The sequence below is a fragment of the Dromiciops gliroides genome, chromosome 4, assembly GCF_019393635.1.
Source record: "Dromiciops gliroides isolate mDroGli1 chromosome 4, mDroGli1.pri, whole genome shotgun sequence".
NCBI lineage: Eukaryota > Metazoa > Chordata > Mammalia > Microbiotheria > Microbiotheriidae > Dromiciops > Dromiciops gliroides.
This window is the reverse complement of record NC_057864.1, coordinates 237,613,181-237,620,332: the sequence shown is the minus strand read 5'-3', so window position 1 is coordinate 237,620,332 and position 7,152 is coordinate 237,613,181.

Sequence of the window (7,152 nt, the reverse complement as noted above, 5' to 3'; positions counted from 1 at the left end):
GTATATTATATATATATCCATTTCATAGTCAAATTTCTATATAGTGCTCCTCATACTTATATCTGAGCAGCAGCTAGGTGGCCCAGTGGATAGAGCACTGAGCCTGGAATCAGAAAGACCTGAGTTCAAATGTGTCCTCAGACACTTGTTAACTGTGTGACCCTGGGCAAGTCACTCAATCCTGTTTGCCTCCATTTCCTTGTCTGTAAAATGAGCTGGAGAAGGAGATGGCAAATCACTTTAGTACTATGCAGTCATAAAGAATTGGACATGACTGAAAACAATTGAACAACAACACATTTATGTCTACTTCCTTACTTCCCGTTTACTCTTTCAAGTGGCTCCCACCACCCAACCCAAAACTGTTCTCTCCAAGATTACTAAGACTCTTAATTGACAGATCTAATGGCTCAGTCTTTATCTTTCTTGATATCTCTGAAGCAGCTTTCAGTATTGTTGACCGCCCTTTCCTCTTAAATATTCTCTCCTACCTGGGTTTTCATGAAGCTCTTCTTTCTAGGTTTGTCTCCCATCAGACAGATCAGTCAAAGCTCCTTCTTAATTTCTTTTCCTAGATCATTATCTATATCCCATTTCTTAATTATGGATATACTTTGAGGCTATGTTCTAGGCCCTCCCTTCATCTGTCTATGCCTGATCTCTCTTGAAGATCTCTTAAGTTTCCAGAAGTTTAATTATTACTTTTAAGCAGATATGTTTGGAGTCAGGAATATATGAGTTCAAATTCAGCCTCAGACACTTACTAGATATGTGACCCTGGGCAAGTCACTTAACTTCTTCTTCTTTTTTTTTTTTTTTAGTGAGGCAATTGGGGTTAAGTGACTTGCCCAGGGTCACACAGCTAGTAAGTGTTAAATGTCTGAGGCCGGATTTGAACTCAGGTACTCCTGACTCCAGGGCTGGTGCTCTATCCACTGTACCACATAGCTCACTTAACTTCTATTTTTCTTAGTTTCTCATCTGTAAAATGGGAACACACTAAAGGAGGAAATGGCCAACTTCTCCAGTAACTTTGCCAAGAAAACCCCATGTCCAACATTAGTTGTACATAACTGAATCACGCATCAGCAATGAAGTAGATGAACTCCAAATTTATATATCCAGCCCCTACCTCTCTCTTGTATTCCAATCCCATATAACAACTGCCTCCTGTATATTTATTTCTACTGGGATATGTCATAGACAATTCAAACTCAACGTGTTCAAAATAACACTAAATCTTTTCTCCTAAACTTGTACTTCCTCTAAAATTTCCCATTTCTTTCTTGTTACTCAGTTTTGAAACTTTGGGGTCAACCTTAATTCTTCCTCTTTCTCACCTCCATTCCATATCCAACAAGTTGAAACTTTTTGTCAATTCTACACCCAATACTTGGTAATCATACTAGTTCAGACCCTCACACTGCTTACCTGTACTATTGTAACAATCTCCTAATTGGATTTTCTTCTATCATTTGTTTTTCTCCCCAGTCTCTCCTCTGCACAGATGCTGAAATAATCTACATGCTACCCGTCACTCTCCAGCTCAACAATTTTCAGGAACTCTCCAGTGTATCTAAAGCAAAATAGATATTACTCAATTAAGTATTTAAAATCCTTCATAGCCTGTTTCCATTCTACCCTTTCAAACTTATTTCCTATTGCTTCCCTTGCCATTTTCTATTCTAGATAGATTAGTTTACTTGTTGTTACTTCATTTGGCATTCTACCTTTTGCCTCCATTTCCTCAACTCTAAAATAAGAATAATAAGTACCTACCAGTTAACATTGTTGTAAGGATCAAAAGAGACATATTGGTCAAGTTCTTAGCACAGTGGATGGTATATTCAATAAATGTTTGTTTCCTGATCACCCTTGTCATTATGGTTTTTTCCTTCCTCAAATAATATTGCCTTTATTAATCTGTTTAAATCATGAACTCTCCCTCACATCTGCCAGTAGAATGTAAGTTTCTGTCAGGTAGGAAATTTTTGTCTTCTCTTTGTATCTAGTATAGTGCCTTCCACATTTTGTTGGGGAGGGCTTGGATTGGATATGGGGTTTGGACCCATGGTTTCATCCATATGGAAACTCTGGGTATGGAAACTCCCTCCATCAATGCAGATGGGCAAGTCATCTATAATTTGTAGTCATAAACAGTCACCTGAACACAGTGAGAGGGCTAGGGGCACAATGAGTATGTATCTGAAGCAGAAATTGAAACTGCATCTTTCTAACTCCAAGGCCAGGCCTCCATCACATACTTTTCATGTAAGCAGTAGTAGGAACTTAATACTTACTTGCTAAATTGGATAAAATTGGCTCCATTTGGTGTCATTGAATATATGCTAGGTGTATGGAACATTTCACCATCTTTTCTTTCACAAACTCCCAGGAGCTACCTTGGTTACATTTCCATAATGTTGGAAAAGGAGTTGGGATTGGGAGTTAGGGGACCTGACTCATGGTCTTGTCTCCATCATTAACTCAGTGTGTGACCCTTAGACCATCATTTCATCTTACTGGACTTTAGTTTCCTTATTTGTCAAATGGAGACACTAATTCCTGCCCACTCTCCCTTCACAGGACTAACCCTAAATCAGTTAGTTGTCTGGGCCAACAGATCTTGAATGAGCACTGAACAAAATGTCAGTCAAAGGGTCAGATTTAATCTCAGTGTGGGTTCTTCTCCTGGCTTTTGTTAACTCCCCAACTGGGTAACAGCCTTGGCTAGAACCCATACTCCTTCACACAACTGTCAAATTAAAGTTTTGAAAGCACATCTCTGATCAAGGATCTTCAGTGACTCCCAACTACTTCTGGGATAAAGTTCAAATCCCTCTTTGTGGTATTTTAAAATCCTTGGCAATCTTGTTTCTGCCTGATTACACATGCACTCTATGTTCCAGCCAAAGAAGATGAGGCAAACTGGTCTCCCTGATGTTTGCTCTATGTGGCATTTCATCTCCTGCCTCTATGATTTTAGAGAAATGTACTCCATGCCTGTAACCCATTACAATGCTATTACAATAGTACAGATAAGAGGTTATTAGAGCCTGAACTAGGTTGGTGTTCATGTGAGTAGAGAAAAAAAAAAGAAGAAACGCTAAGATTTCATGGAGATAACAATTACAAGATTGCATTGAATATACTTCAAGTCAAGAATGCTTTCCATCATTCCAGAGTGCCTCTTTAGTGTATTGTTTTCCTCATTTTACAGATGAGAAAACTGAGGCTCATTGAGGCTGAGTGGTAAGACTAATTCCAGGTCCAATGCTCCTTAAACTATAGGATGTTTCACTGAGTTAAATGGATGAATAAATTATTATTAGCAGAAGACCAGGTACTTTCTTGAGGGTGCAAGGCAAAAGTTAACTATATTCCCAGCTCCCCAAGCCTATGCCCACTCCATAGCCCCATACTCAGCTCATAGATTAACATCCCTATTGCAAACTTAAAGAAAACAAAGCACTCACAGGTTCTGTCCTGGAGCTTCTGTTCAACCTGTCAGTCCATTGACACAGAGATCTTCTACTTGGAGCACAGAGGGTGGAGCAGCCAGAAGGGGAGGAGGAGAGCACCAAAGGTTTTCTTCCCAGAGTCCTGGATTCAGTAGGGGTGTAAAAGCCAAGGTTAAATAATAAGGTCAATAGTAGTCAGGGCAGAACTAGCTTGCCCCGTAGCACTCTTCTAGGTTTTAACATGAACAGTATGACTTCCCACTGGGTGTGCCCACAGCTCAATCAGAAATGAAAGTTGATCCTGAGTAACAGAGACTTTGGACCGAATTCAGTAATATTTCCATTGTAGGCCGGTAAGACATATATTTTGTGCTTGCATCTCTGTATAAGGAAGGAGAAAGGTGAAAAAGCACCCCTCAGAGTCATATTCAAGTATGTCTCATTTGAAAGTATTTTGAAATCTAACACTAGTTTAGGTAAAAGGTGAATGTTAAATCAAATAATCAATCAATAGGCATTTATTGTTCTCTTCCAACAAAGAAACACTTCAAAAAAAGCTTATTTAAAAAGTTTGCAAAGGGCTTTATATGTATCTTATTGTTGATCCCCACAATAAGCCCATAAGGTAGGTGCTATTATCCCCATTTTACAGATGAGAAGACTGAAGCAGAGAGAAGTGAAGTGACTTGCCCAAGGTCACACAATAAGTATCTGAGGTAGGATCTGAACTCAGGTCTTCTTGACTCCAAGTTCAATGCTTTATTCACTGTACCACCTGTTGCTTGAGCTCTCTCATCTCTTAGGATGCCTATGGAATATCCAGGTTGGAATGTCCAATAAGCAGTTTATGATGCTAGGACTGGAGCTCAGGAGACAGACTAGGGCTGGGTGATTAAACCCATGAGAACTGAAGCGGTCACTAAAATAGAGAGGGTGGAGAGAAAAAAAGAAGCTCAAGGACAGAGCCTTGGGATAAATGCAGAGGAGACAGGTAGGGATAGAACCAAAAGAGAGGGTAATGTCACAAAAACCAGAGAGAAGAGCTTGGTCAAAAGTAGCAAAATATGGGGCAGCTAGGTGGCTCAGTGGATAGAGCACTGGCCCTGGATTCAGGAGGACCTGAGTTCAAATCCGGCCTCAGACACTTAATACTTACTAGCTGTGTGACTCTGGGCAAGTCACTTAACCCCAATTGCCTCAGCAAAAAACAAAAAAACAAACAAAACAAACAAACAAAAAAAGTAGCAAAATACTACACAGAGTTTAAGAACGATGAGACTGAGAAAAGGATATCAGATTTGGCAATTAGGAGATTATTGATTCTCTTGTTTCTCCAATTGTGTTTTGATATTATTTGCTCTAACTTTATAAAGTATCCCCTCTTTGATTGCTACAGCACTAAAGCTACAAATTAATTTAGATTTATTTAAATTTACAATATTAATTTAAAAATGAATCATTTTTATTATGTAGATATTTTCCAGCCATGAACTCTAATTATTTCTTCAATTATTTAAGTTGTACTTTAACTTTTGGGAGGAAAGTTTTTGAATTATAACTCTTGAAGCCTTCAGTACACCTTGATAGATCAACTTTCATTTGTTGTAAGCGTTTATTAGTTATTTTGGATATGATTCCCCTTCCCCTGAATCCTGAATGTTGTTTGTCCTTCATTTTTTTTTTTTTAAAGCAGGGCAATGAGGGTTAAGTGACTTGCCCAGGGTCACCCAGCTAGTAAGTGTCAAGTGTCTGAGGCCGGATTTGAACTCAGATCCTCCTGAATCCAAGGCCGGTGCTTTATCCACTGTGCCACCTAGCTGCCCCCTGTCCATTCTTGAAGAGGACTATGACATTGGCATGATGTCATGACTTGCAGTGAATTGGATTTAACTAAGGGAGGGCTGTGCAAGGTCACCAACCTCACTCTCTCCTTCAGAACCATTTGGGTGCAGTGGCAAGATACATATCAGGACAACTGGAGATGGCTATTGGGGTTAAGTGACTTGTTGAGGGTCACATAAGTGTCTGAGGTGAGATTTGAACTAAGGTCCTCCTGACTCTAGGACCAGTGCTCTATCCAGTGCACCACCTAGCTGGCCCCCTGAATGTTACCACTGATTTGTCCTGTATATTATCTTGTATTCAAATGTTTAACAACCACCTCTTTGGGTGGGAGGGAATGTACACAAGATACACTTTTAAGCTTAATCTGCATTATAAACTTTTTTCTTCATAATTTTCTTAAGTCCAGAAATGAACAAAGCAATAAATCAGACCATGATTTATGTTTGCCAACATCCAAAGCATAAATGCCCACATTGAAAATTCCATTTATTTATTTTGAAAGTTATTTTTATTATAATATATTTTATTATAATTATGGTTATTTTTTATTATAAAATAAATGTGCATTTTTATGATTATATTTACAATCTTTATTATTATAACCAAGAAAATGGTAATTTCTTAGTTCAAGCACTCTTCAAAATTCCTTGGCATAAAAAAGTCCATGTTCTTTGAAATAATATAGTTAAGAGACAGCTAGGTGACACAATAGATAAAGCACCAGCCCTGGATTCAGGAGGACCTGAGTTCAAATCTGAACTCAGAAACTTGACACTTACTAACTGTGTGACCCTGACCAAGTCACTTAACCCTCATTGCCTCGGAAAAAAAAAGAAAAGAAAAAAAGAAAAGAAAGAATATAGTTTTCCTGTCCTCTTCCCCTATATTGTCATACAGTTTTACAAAGAAACTTCCTTTTAAGGGGCTGCTTTTTTTTTTTTAAGCTTACAACTCTTGTAATAACTTGAAAACCTATCTGTAGCTCATCACTAATTATTTTACAGTATAGGTGATTGTGAATCATGCAATGTTTCCAAATTGCACAAAGGGCTATGTCTTAAACTAGGGCTTATAGACCTGAATTTCATTCAGACATTGATTGGGTTGAGTCTTTGTATAGTCAAATACAGTCCTCCTACATTATATCACTTTCATTTAAAAAATCCATCAATTTATATTGAAATTTTTTCTTGGGGGTAGCTAGGTGGCACAGTGGATAAAGCACTGGCCCTGGATTCAGGAAGACCTGAGTTCAAATCCAGCCTCAGACACTTGACACTTACTAGCTGTGTGTCCCTGGGAAAGTCACTTAACCCCTGTTGCCCCACCAAAAAAAAAAATTTTCTTGATGGCACATGGCCATTAACAGGGTTGCCAAGTGACCTATTCTAACATCAGTTTCAAAATCACACTTATATATGTCATCCAATAAGCATTTTTAATTATATCTGCTGACTCTTCAACTTGTAGCTCACTGAAAACTTAACCACTGACCCTGAGAGGGAGAAGCTGGCTCCAGCACAGCCCTGGGCCCAGACTCATTATTAGTCTACATGAAAATGCTCCAAACAGGAGGAGGTGAAGACACTTCAACAAAGAGAAAAATCCCAACCCCTGGTTAAGCATAGAGGCCAAGGTGGAATTCCACTATCACCTGTATTCCTGTGACCGATTGGCTAGAACCTTTGACACCCCAGCTCCAAGAATCAGCGTTGGAACAGCAGAAACTCATCCAGATTTTCTTCCCCATTTTACTGTTGTAAATAATGCCTTACCTTATCTTTCTGGTGATAAGGGTATATATCCACCAGCTGACTCAACTTCTAGTAGAAGAGATTCCTGATTA